We start from the raw sequence: 20846 nt of genomic DNA, 5'->3' as shown, positions 1-20846 counted from the left end.
GGTTCATTCAAGTCCCATCTGCAGTGGAACCATACTTTTTTCTCAGTGGAGCTGAGCTTTTGGACAATTCTTTAGTCCTAGATGCCTCTTAGGTTAAACAGATTTTTGCATAGAAATTCCTCCTTATAATTGTGATAGTCAAATATAAGGAATAATTTTTGGTAGAACTGACTCAGTACTTAATATAAGCCATGAAGCATATTCATACAATGTTTCACTGTTAGACCCAGGTTCCTCAAAGTGGGATTCTGAAGCTTGTTAAAACAAATTCTCAGGCTCCAACCTGAGTTATGGAGTTAGGAAATCTCCAGGATGGGAGGTCTATAAATCTGTGGGCTAACATCTGAAAAACATGGCTCTGGATCTGGATATAAAAACTAATATTTTATTGTTGTTATTTTATTTTTCTTTGTAGAATTATTTTTTTCCAAAATGCAAAGGACACTGTTTCATATGATTACAAATCATGTATGTTCATTGTAAAAATGTGATAAAGAAAATTTTATTTCATTAAAAACCACCAGTAATACCATGACTCAAAGATAACCACTGAGAAATGCTGTCACTTTTACCCATCATCTATTACAGTGAACAAAGTTCATCCTGTGAGCAAAGTTATTGTTTTTGCAGAATTATAGGATATTAATGCCCAGAGGGAAACCAGAGATCATGTGGGCTCTATTTCTTCATTTATATCAAGAAAAACTGAGTAATTAGTCTATGGCTAATTGTCACCTTGCTTATTTAATTTATATGCAGAGCACAACATGCGAAATGCTGGGCTGGATGAAGCACAAGCTGGAATAAATATTGCTGGGAAAAATATCAATAACCTCAGACATGCAGATGACACCACCCTTATGGCAGAAAGTGAAGAGGAACTGAAAAGCCTCTTGATGAAAGTGAAAGAGGAGAGTGAAAAAGTTGGCTTAAAACTCAGCGTTCAGAAAACTAAGATCATGGCATATGGTCCCATGACTTCATGGGAAATAGATAGGGAAACAATGGAAATAGTGACAGACTTTACTTTCTTGGGCTCCAAAATCACTGCAGAGGGTGACTTTAGCCATGAAATTAAAAGACGCTTGCTCCCTGGAAGAAAAGCCATGACCAACCTAGACAGCATATTAAAAAGCAGAGACATTACTTTGTCAATAAAGGTCCATCTTGTCAAAGCTATGGTTTTTCCAGTAGTCATGTATGGATGTGAGAGTTGGACTATAAAGAAAGCTGAGCATTGAAGAATTGATGCTTTTGAACTGTGGTGTTGGAGAAGACTCTTGAGAGTCCCTTGGACTGCAAGGAGATCATCCCAGTCAATCCTAAAGGAAATCAGTCCTGAATATTCATTGGAAGGACTGATGCTGAGGCTGAAATTCTAATACTCTGGCCACCTGATACAAAGATCTGATTCACTGGAAAAGACCTTGACGCTGGGAAAGATTGAAGGCAGGAGGAGAAGGGGATGACAGAGGATGAGATGGTTGGATAGCATCACCAACTCAATGGACATGAGTTTGAGCAAGCTCCAGGAGTTGGTGAAGGACACAGAAGACTTGTTTGCTGAAGTCCATGGGATCACAAAGAGTTGGACATGACTGAGTGACTGAACTGTGTCTATGGCACCAGTCCAGTCAGTGTCTGGCATAAATGGACCTAATAGTTGTCTCCATCAGGTGTGAATAAGGCATTAGATTATCTACCTAATGGATTGACACTTCAGGGCAGAGTCTTGCATAGTTTCAAGTCTGAAAAATGTCTAAATAATGTGTGTACCTAATAGGCCCAATGGCTTGCTCTTGAGGAAGAAAACAACCAGGTAAAGAAAGAGATATTATCAGATCCACTAACATTATTTCTCCATCTTTGGTGAAGTAAGCTACCCAACAGCCACCACTCATTAGTCAGTTACCACAGTGTAACATACACTAATATAAAGGCAATTTATTCATTAATCCATTCATTGCTTTAATATTCTTTGAGCATCTAATTTGAGCCAGACACTATTGCTCTAGCACTGGTGACTTGGTAAGAAGCAAAATGTACACATTCTTTTAGATAAACTTATCCCTTTCTTAAACATAATCATATCTAAGTGTTCTATCTGAGACTGGGTTTGTGAGGCTGGGGATATGACATGTCTTCTCCTTCAGTTTTAACTGCATACATGGCATATCATCAAATGAACTTAATGAGAGTTTCACCTCTGGAGTTGCTCAATATTTGGAGATTACTTTTAATGAAATATCTTGTTATCATTGTCCAAATAACTGATGAGTTTTCACATGGAAAACAGATGTAAATATAGGAACACAAAATTAGTGTAATTCTTTGTATGGAGAAAAAAAAAGAAGGCATGTATCAGTGTATAAAGAAAAGAAAACTAGAAGAAAGAACTAGAAAACTTCTGTTAAATGCCAATTTTAATTTATGATTGGTGAACTTTAGCTCACCAGCTATTTTGTCATCATATGCAATATCCCATTTGCTCTTAAGAATGTCACTGTACCACATGTAGCAGCTGATGCATACCCATGTCATCTGTATGTTGGCTAATGAATTCGATGTTAGCTGGTGTGTAAATGCTTGGTAAACCAAGAACATTCACCAAATGTTAGATATCAATATGAAGATCAATACATGTGCATTCTAGTAAAATATTTTGTGTTTCTCATAGCAATAGCATCTAATGTCAGGAAGTAATTTTTAGGGGTGTAGTCAGCTTTCAGGAAATGAAAAGCTTAAAAAAACCTTCAAGAATCAGGGACTTTTCAGTTTATCAGGCTCTGTGCTTTCTTTTGAATGATGAATAAATTAGTGGCTCAGAGAGGTTATACATCTTATGCAAGGATTGGAAACTGAACTCCTGTAATGCTCTTTCTACCAAGTACATCTTGCCTAGAGAGTCTCAGAAAGCACAACCCTGTCTCTCTATTCAGTACCAAAATTTTCTTACATTATGTCTTTTCTTTAATATGAGCACCCAACTGTTAGATGGTGGTGGTAGTCATAATGTTGACAGGAAAGTCAGGACACTAAAGAAAAACAACACACTCCCCCCATACTTGGTTAAGTCCAGTTAAACTGAGTCATGAGAATAGAGTAGAAATTGAGGGTGGAGTATAGGATGGGGAGTATAAGGGAATGCGGGTGTGGGAAAGCCAATGGCAAATGAGAAAATCTCTAGAAAGGGTGGCCAGACAAAGGCCTTTAATAGAAACTGTTGCTCATATTATCTTGAAAAAAGCTAATGTTTAATATTTGAACAAAAACCATAACTCTTGCCTTGTCCTCCTTACAATAAGGGCCCAAGTTTATGATCCAGCATTTTATCTCAGTTCATATTGTATTATTAGGACATATAAACAAAAATACTTCACTAGGAAAAGTCTAGACAGCTATTTTTGTTCTTTTCCTCCCCTCCTTTTCAATCGTGCAGGCCTTCAGTGTAAAAGAGAGAGTTAAGATTTTCAAACAATAGTCCAAATAAATGTTTTTTACATTCTGGAAAGAAAAAAGCAGGTCTCAAAGGCTCAGTAAACTGACTCTAAGTTGGCCTGGAAGAGCCACAATACTTTGCATTCTCTGGACTCCTTGTGGTCCCCACAGAATTATTCCACTGGCCTTGAAAACCAGCTCTGTGACATTCTGGGGACTTTTATCTGTTATGGTAAATTACTGTATCCAATGCAAATCTCCTCTAGAGCTCACAGAGATCTCAGTGAGCAAGGAATATGGAACTGTTCAAATCAGGAATAGATGGGGACTTTGAAGATAAGGTAAACTGTGTTTTCTTGTTGACAAAATAATATGAAGCTTTTGTTGTGTGTTTCCATAAAAGACTTCCCAGGCATAAATCAATATGGCAGCACCAACTCTGTGAGAATAAGTAACGATAAGTATAGTTTTCAGCACCCTGTAACCACTTATTACATTTATTTCCCAGTTTTCTTTGTTATTCCTTTCCTGTTCAAATCTGAGCCAGCACATTTTTGGCTTCTGAGCTGAAGTAGGAGGCACTGCCAATCAGCAGGAAATATAATACAGATAAGATTCATATAAACTCTTTTGAACTGGTAAAATAGCTGGATGGGAAATGGATGTTAAATTGTTTACATTTGGCACAAGAATAAAACGTTCCATTTTTAAATTCAAAGCTTCTGCACCTTTGTAAATGAAAACAAATCACATGGGTCATGTAGTGTTCCACTCTGTAAAAGCCATCAGGAGACAGATAAAAGCTTTCATAAATCACTAAATTTATCTGGGACTTGCTCAAGAGAACCATTCCCCTTATGAAAATGATGTGGCCCTTGCCTGGTCTTTGGAAAAACTGTGCAACCAGAGCCTCCCAGCATACTTTGAGAAGTGCTCTACCAACAGTGGCAAGTGCTTACATGGGAGTCTGGGAGGCTCTGGTGGAGATGTCCATGAATTCTTATTTTTCAACTTAAGTTTTTGCAAAACTCTAATCAGGTGAGACAGCATAAATGATATAAATGTGTGGTCTGAAGACATTAGCACCAAGAAAAAGCTTTCATCTTGGAAAACATTGGTATGCTTGGCTAGGTTCAAGAGATAAATAAAAAGTAATTTTAAAAATGGACTGCTGAATTCCATGAAATAACCAAGGAGCTTCTCCCACAGAATGATAAATTCCCACTTTGTCTAAATTTTCGCATGTTTCATTCATTTGATCTTATATCATCTAAGCATAGCCTGGACACTAAATGATGTAAAAGTACTTGGAATGTGTTTAGCAATTAAGTGAAATCAATTACAAAGCTGAATTGGAGACAGCTGACTGGGCAGTGAGCCCTCTATCATGGGTGATACAAAGCCTGGGATGCCTTGTCAGTGTGGCCCACCATGCAATCAATTTGTTACTGTGTCATGGTCAAATATAGGATCAACCACATGGGCCAAGGAAAGAGGACAGCAGGACTATGGTTCTTCAGACTGACCTCATGAACTCTTAAGGTATGGCCTGAATTACAAGCTGATACAAAAACCACCTGCACCTTATTATCAGAACAATGCTGACTCAAGGAAGAGGCAGTTGGGGAAGCTCAGTGAAACTCTGTATCCTTTTGGAACCCTGAGTGCTCTTCTCAGCAGGGTTTCTGCCATTCATCCATTTCATGGGGAAAATCCTAAACTACAACTACGAATGAGTGATGAAAGGAAATGAAGATAGCTCATTTGTATTCACACAATTTAATAATCTGTGGATCAGGAGCTTATTTACCTTCTAACTCTTGTGTGGGTACAGTTGCCTGAAATTTCCAAATGGGGAAGATTAGACATGCATGGGAGAGAGATATGAGCACTCCATATAAAGTGCTTTCTTTGGAGCCATTTGCCCGCCATGCTGGATATGAGTACTCATTTTCAGATGATGACTCATTGGCAAGATGATACCCAGTTCCCCAGTCTCCATTTGGCCTTGTAATTATTCTGAAAAGAAGGTTGGAGACCAGACACTTGTCTCCCCCTCCCACCTTCTGAGCTTCTTCTAGTCAGCTCCCCACAGATATCACACAAGTGCTGAGCATGGAGCAAAGTCAAGGATTCAGGACATGGATGAGTCTCTCTGGCCTTCTAAGTGATCCTGATAGGACACTCTGTAGTCAATGGGCTCAAAGTGGAAATCAAGAGAAAGTATGCAGAATGGATGGGAAAGTGAGAATCATTTTCTTCAGAGTGAACTTCACTAGCATGCCCTAGTGTGACTCAAGTGCTATTGGCAGCCCTCAGGATTGCTGATACTGCCACAGATTGGTGCTATCTATTGCTAAGATGAAAGAACCCAATTATATATATATATAAAAAAAAAACTAGTAGTGTGAATGCCCAAATGAGATAGCACCAGTGGGACATAATGTTAAATATTCAAATAAGTTACTACATATTCATAAACCAGCAGTTTTGTTTAATACTTGAACAAGTTTTATATCTGAATTGAACACAACCTCCCATTAGCACCAACGATTTGTATTCATTGAATGTGAACAAAAGTAATAAACTCAATTTCTACTATTGAAAGTGAAGATGAAGAAATGATCATACATGTTGGGGAGATGCAGATGCTCTGAAAGGCTTATTTCTACACTGATGAGACATGGAACCACACCTCATCAAGGTTTAGAGGATTTCCTGGAAATAAGGAATCACAGCTTACTAAACATCAACTTGAAATCTGCTATTTGTTGGATGGATAGGTGAAATAGCTCCTAGCCAGAATTTGCAGAGGGATCTCTCAGAAGAGAGAGCAACAAGAAAACACTTGGAATTTTAACTAAATTACTAACAAACAACCTCAGTTTGAAAGTTCATTAATGATAATACATCTGGGATTCCCCACGTTGATGTTCAGTTCAGTTGCTCAGTGGTGTTCGACTCTTCGTGACCCCATGAACTGCAGCATGCCAGGCCTCCCTGTCTGTCACCAACTGCCGGAGTCCACCAAAACTCATGTTCATTGAGTTGGTGATGCCATCCAGCCATCTCATCCTCTGTTGTCCCTGTGTCCTCCTGCCCTCAATCTTTCCCAGCATCAGGGTCTTTTCAAATGAGTCAGCTCTTCACATCAGGTGACCAAAGTATTGGAGTTTCAGCTTCAACATCAGTCCTTCCAGTGAAGGAATCATCCATGTTGATGTAGTCCAGTCCAATTTATTGCTAGGATGTGGTGGGACCACCACTTTGCTAGGATTAAGAGTACCAGAAATGCAGAGTCTTCCCTTTTCCTATTCAGTGCTATTATTTTACTGAAACAGAAACTGTTCTCCAGTGATAGACATTTAGGACATTTGGTGATAGAATGAATAGAGCATCATCACAGCATTGCTGCACTAACGATACTTGGCATTGAGTTTAACAAAGGTGACTGGATAACAGGTGCTTTCCTGATGAGGTGATGGCTTCTACAAATCAGACTAAATGCTGAGGCTGGTTTTTAGCCCTTTCCTGATAACTTTAGCTTATAGCTGGCATCAGAGCAACAGCCCTTTATAATTGCAATCTGATTCGAATATTACAATAGGATGTTGCTTCTGAAGTTTGTTCTTTCTTCAAAGTTTATCCCTCTAGGATAGTTGTTGACTATCTTTGGGCTCTATTAGAAGCATGCCCTGAGGCAAGGATATGAATACAAGTAGATTAGTCACAAAGCAATCCCAGATGGGGTTGTCAGATTTAGCAAATAAAAATGCAGGGGCCCAGCTATATTTGAATATCAAATAAACACCAAAATTTTTAGTATAAGTTATATCCCATGCAATATTTGGGACATACTTAACAGTAAAAAAAAAAAGAGACTGTTTATATGGAATTAAAATGTAGTTGGGAATCCTGCATTTTATCTAGCAACCTCAGTGCCAGGAAGCTGAGAGAGTAGGCACATGAGACAGGCATGAGGAGACCAATGAAGGGTGCATGAATGAGCAGGCATGAACAACTATAGCTCAGTCCCTCTGGGGACATGTGTAAACTGTAGAGAATATACATAGCTTAGAGGGGTCTATATGGGGACAAAGCAACTGGGGGAAGGAACCATCATCTCCTTTCATCATTTTAAAGGTTGATTCTGGGGACATAAGTCCCCCCACTCAAGCTGTTTGCCCTGGGTAAGGTGGCATGGGGAGCACCTTCCTGGAGCCATAGAATCCTTTGGCAGAGAGTTGTAGGTACTTTCAGGAGGAAGCCACTCCCAATACTAGAACATGAAGTACCAAGGGATATGGGTAAAACCCCGATAGTGTCTTGGTGACTCTGGGCAAGTTATGGCACCTTTTGGTGTCTAAATCCTCAACTCGTCAAACTTCTTCCCAGAAGCTCTCTCCTGAAGACAGTGTCACTGATACCTTCTTTAGCAGAAGCTACTCATTTTCCCAGCTTGGGGCCAGGGGGTGGGGTTGGTGTTTCACCCATATTCCCATTCTATAATTCCCATGGTATCTTTTTAAAACCCTGCTTCTGTGAGATGCATACCACCTTGGTGTCAGTCCATTAGTGAGTCTAACACATGGTTCATGGTCTCCCATCACGCCTCACATCCTAACATCCCCCATGCAGCTCCACTCCTGTGAGGATATCTCCCTGGACACCTGGGCTCCTATCCAGTGACCTTTACCTCTATTTTAGCCATCTGTTCCCTTAGACACACATTGCACTGTGTCATCTATAACTGCTCCTCTAGCAAATGTTAATTCACATGCTGCCTCTACAAATTCTTCTCCTTCACCCTCTTAATAAGTCACTTTTGGATTGTTTTTTGGCCCTGCTGAGACTCATAATACCCTGAACTCTTCTACCAGCCTTACCCAGACTTCACTGCTTTTCCTATTCAGGTGAGAGTGCATGGTTTATGTCTCCAAGCTCACTCTTCAACACTGATGATTTTAACGCTTACTCCTCAGTCATCCATTTCTCTTGTATCTACAACTGGGCAGTGAAGTCCTGTCAGTCAATATTACAGAACTATGGGAAATAATGCCTCTAAAAGATCATAGTCTTAAGTAGACCCTCAATGATCCTGGCAAGTCTGAGTGAACTCCGGAAGATGGTGATGGACAGGGAGGCCTGGCGTGCTGCGATTCATGGGGTCGCAGAGTCAGACACGACTGAGCAACTGAACTGAACTGAATGTAGTCTTTCTAGCTTTTTCTAGCAACATTTCAAACTTCCTTCACTTTCCTCAAACCGTGTATTTCCCTCACACAGCCTTCCCTGCCTGTATTTCTCCACCTGATGTTTCTTCTTTGTTCTTAGGATGTGATTGCAGCCCTGTCTCCTGCTTCACAAAGAAAACAGAAACCACTGGTTGAGAATTCTCACAGATCCTTACCATTGAAATCACAAATTTTCCACATGTCTTTTTCTTCTTTTCTTTTGATACACTAGAAAATAGGTCAAGTATCTAGTGCCTCTTGTTGCATCAGTCTCTCCTTGCTACCCCTTTCAGCTGCTTTGGCCATTTCCTTTAGGAAGCCTCACCTATTTTTGTTCCCAGCCTTTTTCAGTATGGATGAGATGACCCATCCACGTCCTCCGTGGCACCTTGGACTAACTTCTCACTTTGCACTATTGACTGTAACATGGTAGCCACACAACAGACCCTAGCCATGAGCTCTAGGAACAAAGGGGATAACAGGACTGAATTCAAAGTTGTAAGTTCAGTAAGTATTCAAAAACTACTTGTTGAAGAAGTGAATTTTAAAAATGGAAAAACAAATTGACTTTATATCAGTTTCCTGTGCTTCTTAGAGATGGGTGTTTTTCATTTTCAAGCATTAGATATCAATAAGACTTCCTGAATTTATGCAGATCATGAATACTACAGTCATGCATCTTTAAATGACCTTGAAAAAAGGCTTAAATCAATCAGTTTAGTAAATAAAATGAACAATTAATAGAAACTGGGGCTGCTTATTTGATGTATTTGAAAGGTTAATTCAATCAGAATGAAGAGCTCCTATAGCCCCGGGTCTGTGTCAGACCTTAGGAGAGGGGGATTACATATTTCAGCAATGCAGACATTAAGAAATTCTCAAAGAACAAGAAATGCAACTACTGATATGAGCATCAATATCTTATCACTCCTTTCTCATTGGATAGTTCCTATTAGTCTTATAAAAAGTGGAGGTTGCTATTAAGTATGGACATGTTATTCCTTAGTGTACACATATTTCAAAATGTAAAATTAGTTTCTTGATCATAACCTTTATTCTGTGTAAGAGATGTCACTAAATAATCACAAAACAGCTAAAATTTCTACCTTTAAATTTCAGCAGAAGAATGTGAGTTCTTCTGCCTCACTGAAAATATAAGACTTTCATCCTTAGGCATCATAGGAATCAGCATATTTTGGCAATTCTTTCCTCTCATAGAAAAAATGTATTCACAATTTGAGAAATTTCCATTCTAAATCATTAGTAAAAGCCCAATCCAGAGGTTCATTTTGTTGTGTACTCTATGATTTCATTAGCAGTTATAAATCTCATAGTTGATGGCAGTAATATTTTGAGATAGCCCAAATCATATTATGCTGTCCCTAAATTGTAAAGACCAAAAACACTGGATAGGATAAAACATTTTAACACTTAAGATCAGATATGGACCAAAAATACATTTAATTACCTAAAAGATAATTTTGGTATTTGCCTCAATGAATCTTCCATATGGTCAAAATTTTATGTCTTTATTTTTCCTGCCACCCCATAGCACTGCCATTATCAAAATCTTTCATTAATTAGAAAATTGTTAAAATACTTTAGATGTGGCACTCACAAGATTTTATGACATTATCACAATTGTTTTAACTTCTAATCCATTAAATTAAGATTTAAACATTAAAAAAAAATAAAGCTCATGGTGGGGAGATGTATAGAATTACAGAGAGAAAAATAATTTCAAAGTATTTGATAAAAATTACTCAAACACAATATTATTCTCACTCACTTATTCATGGGACTGTATATTCTTCATTTGTACCTCCTTTATTTCGCCTTCTATATCTTCCATCTTAAATCCACTCCTGTCTAAGATCCCCTACTAAGCTCAGTGGCAAGACAATACATGGAGTATTAATATTGGATTTCCCTGGTGGCTCAGATGGTAAAGTGTCTGAGTATTAATATTATCTACCAATTAAGCCAGGTTATGTCGGGAAGAACAGCTCAAGTCATGAGGAGATTGCAGTATGGGTTATAAATAGCTGATCACAATTCTTGTTTTTCTTTAATATTCCCATATAACTGCTCTCCAAATACTGTGAAGTTTAAAATTTTCCAAAATATAATTATAATAGATATTTTAAAAAGAGGTCCAACACAGGTAAAGAAGGCAAAAAATCATTTCATCTAATGCTTTCTATAAGGAATTCAGCACTCAATTTAGCACTGAACTAGAAACTAGAGCAAGAAGGAAAATTAATGTGTCATGTAATTTCTCATTATTTGAATTTAAATTTAAAAGATGTTTAGAAAGAATGTGTGCATGGCAGTAAATTCTGAAAGAAACATGTCAGGGATCATGAATTGTTATAGAAAGGACATTAACAACACAGTAGAAAATGTGTTCTCAAAACAATGGCGCATCATAATATTCTTATAATCAGTTATCAGAACTCCCCCTTCCCCTATTTTGAAGATTAAAAAAAAAAAAAATGGAACCATGTGTGTAGAACCAAAAGGAAAAGGTGAATATAGACTTCATAACTAATCTACCTCTGCTGAACACTTCTGTTTGCTGCATGGTGGTTCTTAATGAAGGTTTGGGGGGTACTATTTATCACTTCAACACACTGCTTTAGTCCATAAAGTTCCTAGAGACAGAGCTATCTTTATGAGCCATCACACAGTTTTAGTAGGACATTTGAGGTTGGACTAAGTCCATGTTTGGCTGCTTATATTAAATTGTAATTCTAAAATTGGGTGCATTTCAACAGAGCTGGCATGGAATACACTCATCCTTGCTATCACCAAGTCAATGAACCCAGACCTGTCTCTGTATTTATACCTACATACATCATACATACCTACCCCATCATTCACCCATGGTTAATGGCATTAAGCTGGCTCAGTGAACAAATGAGTACCTGAACAGTTTGGCCACTGTATTTCAAACTGAGACATTTTATAAATCAGTGCATATAAATAAGGAAGAATCTTAATTAAAAAGCAATTTTCCCCACAGAATACTTTGTTAGGGTTGAGCTTATGTTTTATTTTCATTTAGTTCTGTTGCTTAGGATCACATAGGGGTAGAAGTTCCAGAATGCCACGTGAGGGTTCAGGATAAAGATGCTATGACAACAACCAGAAAATGCCTGAAACCTCAAGAGAGAATCTTTCAGCCATAGATCCCCTAATTTTTCAAAGGCTGACATGAGGCAGTCCTACCCCAAGTGACTGACAGAGCTATAAGCCTTGCTTTACTTGGCATATGCCCAGTGCCTGCTACCTCTTTGCAGAAGGTTTCTTTTTAAATGGATGCCACATCTATAGATATATTTGTAATTCACAAATTCCCCTAGCTGTCATTCTAATTAGACCAAGTCCAGTTCAGTTCAGTCACTCAGTCATGTCCGACTCTTTGTGACCCCATAGACTGCAGCACTCCAGGCTTCCCTGTCCATCGCAACTCCTGGAGCCTACAAAAATTCATGCCCATTAGAACAGTGATGCCATCCAACTATCTCATCCTCTGTTGTCCCCTTCCTCTTCCTTCAATCTTTGCCAGCATCAGAGTCTTTTCCAATGAGTCAACTCTTTGCATTGGGTGGCCAAAGTATTGGAGTTTTGTATTCAGCATCAGTCCTTCCAATGAATATTCAGGACTGATTGCCTTTAGGATGGACTGGTTGGATCTCCTTGCAGTCCAAGGGACTCTCCAAAAGTCTTCTCCAATACCACAGTTCAAAAGCATCAATTCTTTGGTGCTCAGCTTTCTTTATAGTCCAACACTCACACCCATACATGACTTCTGGAAAAACAATAGCTTTGACTAGACAGATCTGTGTTGGCAAAGCAATGTCTCTGCTTTTTAATATGCTCTCTAGGTTGGTCATAGCTTTTCTTCCAAGGAGCAAGCATCTTTTAATTTCATAGCTGCAGTCACCATCTGAAGTGATTTTGGAGCCCCCGAAAATAAAGTCTGTCACTGTTTCTATTGTTTCTCCATCTATTTGCCATTAAGTGATGGGACTGGATGCCATGATTTTAGTTTTCTGAATGTTGAGCTTTAAGCTAGCTTTTTCACTCTCCTCTTTCACTTTCATCAAAAGGCTATTTAGTTCTTCTTCACTTTCTGCCATAAAGGTAGTGTCATCTGCATATCTGAGGTTATTGATATTTCTCCTGGCAATCTTGATTCCAGCATGTGCTTCGTGCTTCATCCAGCCTGGAGTTTCACATGATGTACTCTGCATATAAGTTAAATAAGCAGGGTGACAATATACAGCCTTGACGTACTCCTTTCCCGATTTGGAAGCAGTCTCTTGTTCCATATCCAGGTCAAACTGTTGCTTCTTGACCTGCATACAGATTTGTCAGGAGGCAGGTCAGATGGTCTGGTATTCTCAGCACTTTAAGAATTTTCCACAGTTTGATGTGATCCACACAAAGTCTTTGGCGTAGTCAATAAAGCAAAAGTAGATGTGTTTTTTGGAACTCTCTTGCTTTTTCGATGATCCAGTGGATGTTGGCAATTTGATCTCTGGTTCCTCTGCCTTTTTCTAAATCCAGCTTGAACATCTGGAAGTTCATGGTTCATATACTGTTGAAGCCTGGCTTGGAGAATTTTGAGCATTACTTTGCTAGTATGTGAGATAACTGCAATTGTGTGGTAGTTTGAGCATTCTTTGGCATTGCCTTTCTTTGGGATTGAAATGAAAACTGACTTTTTCGAGACCTGTGGCCACTGCTGCGTTATTCAGATTTGCTGGCATATTGAGTGCAGCACTTTCTCAGCCTCATCTTTTAGGATTTGAAATAACTCAACTGGAATTCCTTCACCTCCACTAGCTTTGTTTGTAGTGATGCTTCCTATGATTCACTTGACTTCACATTCCAGGATGTCTGGCTCTAGTCCAGTGATCACATCATCGTGGTTATCTGGGTCATGAAGATCTTTTTTATATAGTTCTTCTGTGCATTCTTGCTGCCTCTTCTTAATATCTTCTGCTTCTGTTGGGTCCATACCACTTCTGTCCTTTATTTTGCTCATCTTTGCATGAATGTACCCGTGATATCTCTAATTTTCTTGAAGTGATCTCTAGCTATTCCCTTTCTATTATTGTCCTATTTCTTGCGTTGGTCAGTTAGGAAGGCTTTCTTATCTCTCCTTGGCATTGTTTGGAACTCTATTCAAACGGGTGTGTCTTTCCTTTTCTCCTTTGCCTTTAGCTTCTCTTTTTTTCAGAGATATTTGTAAGGGCTCCTCAGACAGCCATTTTTCCTTTTTGCATTTCTTTTACTTGGGAATGGTCTTGATCACTGCCTCCTGTACAAAGTCATGAACCTCCGTCCATAGTTCATCAGGAACTCTATCAGATCTAATGTCTTGAATCTATTTGTCATTTCCACTGTATAATCATAAGGAATATGATTTAAATTATACCTGAATGGTCTAGTGGTTTCCCCTACTTTTCTTCAGTTTAAGTCTGAATTTTTCAATAAGGAGTTCAAAATCACAGTCAGCTCCCAGTCTTGTTTTTGCTGACTGTATAGAACTTCTCCATCTTTGGTCAAATATTTGACCAAACATGGTCCACTGGAGAAGGGAATGGCAAACCATTTCAGTATCCTTGCCTTGAGAACTCCATGAAAGTATGAAAAGACAAAATGGTATGACACTGAAAGATGAACTCCCCAGGTCAGTAGGTTCCCAATATGCTGCTGGAGAAGTGTGGAGAAATAACTACAGAAAGAATGAAGATGTTGAGCCAAAGCAAAAACAATACCTAGTTGTGGATATGACTGGTGATGGAAATGAATTCTGATGCTGTAAAGAGCATTATTGCACAGGAACCTGGAATGTTAGGTCCATGAATCAAGGCAAATTGGAAATGGTCAAACAGGAGATGGCAAGAGTGAACATAGACATTTTAGGAATCAGTGAATTAAAATGGACTGGAATGGCTGAATTTAACTCAGATGACCATTATATCTACTACTGTGGGCAAGAATCCCTTAGAAGAAATGGAGAAGGCTTCATAGTCAACAAAAGAGTCCAAAGTGCAGTGCTTGGATGCAATCTCAAAAATGACAGAAAGATCTCTGTTCATTTCTAAGGCAAACCATTCAATATCACAGTAATCCAAGTCTATGCCCCTACCAGTAGTGTTGAAGAAGCTGAAGTTGAATGGTTCTATGAAAACCTACAAGACCTTTTAGGACTCACACCCAAAATAGATGTCCTCTTCATTATAGGGGACTGGACTGGATTGCAAAAGCAGGAAGTCAAGAGCTACCTGGAGTAACAGGCAAATTTGGCCTTACGAAATGAGGCAGGACAATGGCTAACAGAGTTTTGCCAAGAGAACACACTGGTCCAACACAAGAGAAGAGTCTACACATGGACATCACCAGATGGTCTATAACAAAATCAGACTGATTATATTATTTGCAACCAAAGATGGAGATCAAGTCCAGCTAAAGTCAAAGTTTACTATGGCCAGTGAAGCTCTTGTTTTTTGTGAAATGAGTCAGCACTTTAAAAATGGAGATAGTTGAAACAATATCATGTAAATAACCACTGATGTGACTAAAAGCAACTATGTCTCTTCTACTCACTTTCTTTCATCAGTTCTATGTATGCCTCTAAAAATCTATGATTCCAGCTCTTATCCTCTGTCAACTGGCTAATAGAAAATTTTCCTTCAGTGTTCTGCTGTCAGCTCTACATCAGCACAATAGTGAAAAGGCATCATCCCTCCTGTAAACCAGCCCTATCTCCTGATATTGCCCCCGCCTCCACTTTTTTTCCAAGACAAGAACTAAATCAGATCTGATCAATCCTCTCTCCACTCTCCTTTCTGTAAGCAAGAAATCACATGACCTGAATTCTACAGCAATTCTAGGGTAAAGTAGTCCCTTACTAACATAGAAGGAACCATCTAAGCAGCTTCTTGGTTGGAGCAAAGGTTTACTTACTATTCAGAAGAATCTATTTGTTGTGGATGTGTTTGGTGATGAAAGTAAAGTCCAATGCTGTAAAGAACAATACTGCATAGGAACCTCGGATGTTAGGTCCATAAATCAAGGTAAACTGGAAATGGTTAAATAGGAGATGGCAAGAGTGAATATTAACATTTTAGGAATCAGTGAACTAAAATGGACAGGAATGGGTGAATTTAATTCAGATGATCATTATATCTACTACTGTGGGCAATAATTCTTTGGAAGAAATGGAGTAGCCCTCATAGTCAACAAAAGTCTGAAATGCAGTACTTGGGTGCAATCTCAAAAATGTCAAACTAATATCTGTTTCCAAGGCAAACCATTCAATATCACTGTAATCCAAGTCTATGCCCTAGTCACTAATGCCAAAGAAGCTGAAGTTGGATGGTTCTATAAAGACCTACAAGACCTTCTAGAACTAACACCCCCCCAAAAATGTACTTTTCATCATAGTGGACTGGAATGCAAAAGTAGGAAGTCAAGAGATACCTGGAGTAACAGGTAAGTTTGGCCTTGGAGTACAGAATGAAGCAGGCCAAAGGCTAACAGAGTTTTGCCAAGAGATCACACTGGTCATAGCAAACACTCTCTTCCAGCAACACAAGAGACGACTCTACACACAGACATCACTAGATGGTCAATACCAAAATCAGACTGATTATACTCTTTGCAGCTAAAGATGAAGAAGCTCTATACAGTCAGCAAAAACAAGACCAGAAGTTGACTGTGGCTCAGATCATGAATTCCTTTTTGCAAAATTCAGACTTAAATTGAAGATAAGTAGGTAAAATCACTAGACTATTCAGGTATGTCCTCTATCAAATTGCTTACAATTATACAGTGGGAGTGACAAATAAATTCAGGGATTAGATCTAACAGACAGAGTGCCTGAAGAACTATGAATGGAGGTTTGTAACATTGTACAGAGGTGGAGATTAAAACCATCCTCAAGAAAAGGCAATGTAAAAAGGCAAAATGGTTGTCTGAAGAGGCCTTACAAATAGCTCAGAAAAGAAGCAAAAGGCAAAGGAGAAAAGGAAATATATATTCATTTGAATTCAGAGTTCCAAAGAATCACAAGGAGAGATAAGAAAGCCTTCCTAAGTGATCAATGCAAAGAAATAGAGGAAAACAAAAGAGTGGGAATGACTAGAGATCGCGTCAAGAAAATTAGAGATACCAAGGGAACATTTCATGCAAAGATGGGCACAATAAAGGACAGAAATAGTTTGGACCTAACAGAAGCAGAAAGTATTAAGAGGAGATGGCAAGAATACACAGAAGAACTATACAAAAAAGATCTTAAAGACCCAGTAACCACAATGGTGTGATCACTCACCTAGAGCCAGACATCTTGGAGTGGGTAGTCAAGTGAGCCCAGGGAAGCATTACTACAAACAAAGCTAATGGAGGTGATGGAATTCCAGTTGAGCTATTGCAAATTCTAAATAAGATGCTGTGAAAGTGCTGCACTATGGAAAACTGAGCAGTGGCCACAAAGCTGGCAAAGGTCAGATTTCATTCCAATCCCAAAGAAGGGCAATGCCAAAGAATGTTCAAATTATTGCACAACTGAACTCATTTCAGATGCTAGCAAAGAAATGTTCAAAATTCTCCAAGCTAGGCTTCAACAGTATGTGAACTGAGAACTCCTAGATATTCAAGCTGGATTTAGATAAGGCAAAAGAATGAGAGATCAAATTTCCAACATCCATTGGTTCATAGAAAAAACAAGAGAATTCCAGAAAAATATCTACTTCTGCTTTATTCACTATGCTAAAGCCTTTGACTTCAAGGGTCACAACAACCTGTGGAAAATTCTTAAGGAAATGAGAATACCAGACCACCTTACCTGCTTCCTGAGAAATCTGTATGCAGGTCAAGAAGCAACAGTTAGAACTGGACATGGAACAATGGAGTGGTTCCAAATTGCGAAAGGACTATGTCAAGGCTGTATATTGTCACCCTGCTATTTAACTTATATGCAGAGTATATCATGCAAAATGCCAGGCTTAATGAAGCACAAGCTGGAATTAAGATTGCTCTGAGAAAAATCAATAACTTCAGAAATGCAGATGACACCACCTTTATGGCAGAAAGTGAAGAAGAACTAAAGAGCATTTGATGAAGGTGAAAGAGTATAGTGAAAAAGTTGGCTCAAAACTCAACATTCAAAAAATGAAGATAATGCATCTGGTCCCATCACTTCATGGGTAATAGATGGTGAAACAATGGAAACAGTGACAGACTTTGTTTTTTGGGTTCCAAAATCACTGCAGATGATGACTGCAGCCATGAAATGAAAAGACACTTGCTCCTCGGAAGAAAAGCTATGACAAACTTAGATAGCATATTAAAAAGCAGAAACATTACTTTGCCAGCGAAGGTGCATCTAGTCAAAGCTATGGTCTTTCCAGTAGTCATGTATGGATATGTTATTTGGACCATAAAGAAGGATGAGGACCAAAGAAATGATACTTTTGAGCTGTGGTGTTGGAGAAGACTGTAGAGTTCCTTGGATGCAAGGAGATCAAAGCAGTCTGTCCTAAAGGAAATCAATCCTAATATTCATTGGAAGGACTGATGTTGAAGCTTAAGTTCCAATACTTTGGCCACCTGATGTGAAGAGCCAACTCATTAGAAAAACCCTGATGCTGGGAAAGATTGAAGGCAAGAGGAGAAGGGGACAAGAGAGGACGAGATAGTTGGGTGGCATCACCAACTCTATGGACATGAGTTTGAGCAAGCTCTGGAAGATGGTGAATGGCAGGGAACCCTGATTTGCTGCAGGAGATGGCACCCCACTCCAGTACTCTTGCCTGGGAAATTGCATGGATGGAGGAGCCTAGTAGGCTGCAGTCCATGGGGTCACTAAGAGTTGGACAGAACTGAGTAACTTCACTTTGACTTTTCACTTTCATGCATTGGAGAAGGAAATGGCAACCCACTCCAGTGTTCTTGCCTGGAAAATCCCAGGGACAGGGGAGCCTGGTGGGCTGCAGTCTATGGGGTCGCACAGAGTCAGACACAACTGAAGTGACTTAGCAGCAACAGCAACATGGGGTTGTAAAGAGTTGGACCTGACTGCACAACTGAACGACAATAATAGTGAATCAGTTAAGTACATTTAGCCTCAATGAGAACTTCATGTTCTGCTTCTCGACACATTCCCTGTCCCCATATCAATAAAAATAAAACAGCACTAATTAGCTAATATATGTATGCATATGTGTGTATGCATATGTATGTATGTGCACACACGCACACAGCAAAGAGTCTTACAATGTTCTGGTTTTTTCTGTGATAATTACTTCAATATATTTAATAATTTAATTTCCACTTGTTTCTTTCTGTCTTGCCCTTTCTTGGTGCTCGTTCAGATTCACAGATGCCCTAATACATCCCTTTGTTTGCCTTGTTGGGCCCCATTTAGCAATATCAGTAGTTTCTTAATGGTGCACATTCGCACAACCTATGATCTCTTGTCTAAATCCTCACCTTCCCTCTTTACCAGATTCTCCGTGTTTGTTGCTGCCTAAGCTGTGGGTCTGGATTATGATCTCAGAGTTTATTCCATATTTCCTGCATTTGACGATTGGTCCTGGAAGGCTATAGCTTTCCCTTTAGTGCCTGAGCTCTCTTGACCCCTAGCAGTCTGTTAGTTCCATAGCTTTGCTCAGACCTGAAGGGCCCAAATTCACCTCAGTTCTAAACTGTTCCTCTGGACCCTAACTCATCCCTCCTGACTGTATACTCTTGGGCCTCTCCAGAACTCTCTGGTCCTAGACCACACCTTTTCCTCTCAGTGTTTCCATGAGCTTCTTGCTTTCAATTCTGGTTCCTATCTCTGACAATGTCCACTACCTTCTCTCTCTTTACATCCTTGCTTAAAACCTTGGAGTCATATTTGATATTGTTCCTCCCTTGACCAGAATCATTTGCACAGTGCTCTTTGTTTCTCATATTATTATTAGAAATTATTGTTCCAACTTGGTGCTCTTGTTATAATTATTATTGGCCTGGTCCAGGCCTGTGTCAGTCCCTACAATTTTTCATATATCTGGAACACAATTATCAGATTAATATTTTGGAAAACACCACTTAAATTATGAAAACCCACATTCCTGTTTGTTGACACAATGAATTCCAAACTTCAAACACAGCATTTTATAAATAAGCCCAAACCTCTCTTTTAAACCAGTATTTACCTGTACTATTTATCTTACTCAACTGGTCAGCATACCTTCCCCCAAATTTACCTCATGCTTCTGTATCACTCAACTAGCTCATACTGTTCTTTATTCCTAAAATACCACCAGGAGCAATGTTTTGAGTGAGCCAGATAACCCAGTAAGAGCTCCAGAGTACTCACAGTAAGAGGAAATTATAAGAAAAGATGATCTCTAAAACCCTTCCCTTCTTAGAACTCCAAGATTTAGAGATAGCATTTTATCTCCATCCATATCCTTGTAGCCTTCCAACATTTCACTAAGGCCAGTTGTGGTCTTCTTCCAACCCACAGTGAGCACCTTTTCCTTTTCCCCTTTTCCCACTACTCATTCAGGCCATAAACAACTATAATCTTATATGACTGTTTAACTTGTCATACATGCCTTTTCTCTCTAATCCTTGAATTGTGAAATCCAGGTATCCCATAATCACCTGGGAGTAGTGAGTGTCCAATCATTATCTATTGATGGAGTCGGAGTGAATCAAATCATTAGTGAAAGTTGCTGGAAAAATAAATTGGAAACATAGGTATCACAAGGGGCCTCGTTAAATGTACTCTCACTGGTCTAATTGCATTTAATTAAGTCCCTTGGGGAATAATTGCCCCTTAGGCCATGTCATCCAAGGTCAATGTGACTCATTTTAATCAGAACATCTCCTCGGGGTGATGGAGCAATTACATAGCATTTGGAATTGCATCCATGATTTGTTTGTGGCACCATTTTAATTTTGTGTCTGAGACATCGAATTTTAAAGTGCAGCAAGAGGACTTTGTAAATCAGGCCAAAGAACAGCCATTAAGACCTGGTTACAGTCATCCCAGATTTGCTCACAGCTTCTGTCCCTTTGCTGTGGGCTTTCTTCTCAGAGGCCCTGGATTCATTTCAGATGACATGACTCTGGGCAAACTAGATGTGAGAGGTAACTGAAAGT

Source organism: Capricornis sumatraensis, chromosome 6 (genome assembly GCF_032405125.1).
Source record: "Capricornis sumatraensis isolate serow.1 chromosome 6, serow.2, whole genome shotgun sequence".
Lineage (NCBI taxonomy): Eukaryota > Metazoa > Chordata > Mammalia > Artiodactyla > Bovidae > Capricornis > Capricornis sumatraensis.
This window is presented reverse-complemented; position numbering follows the sequence as displayed.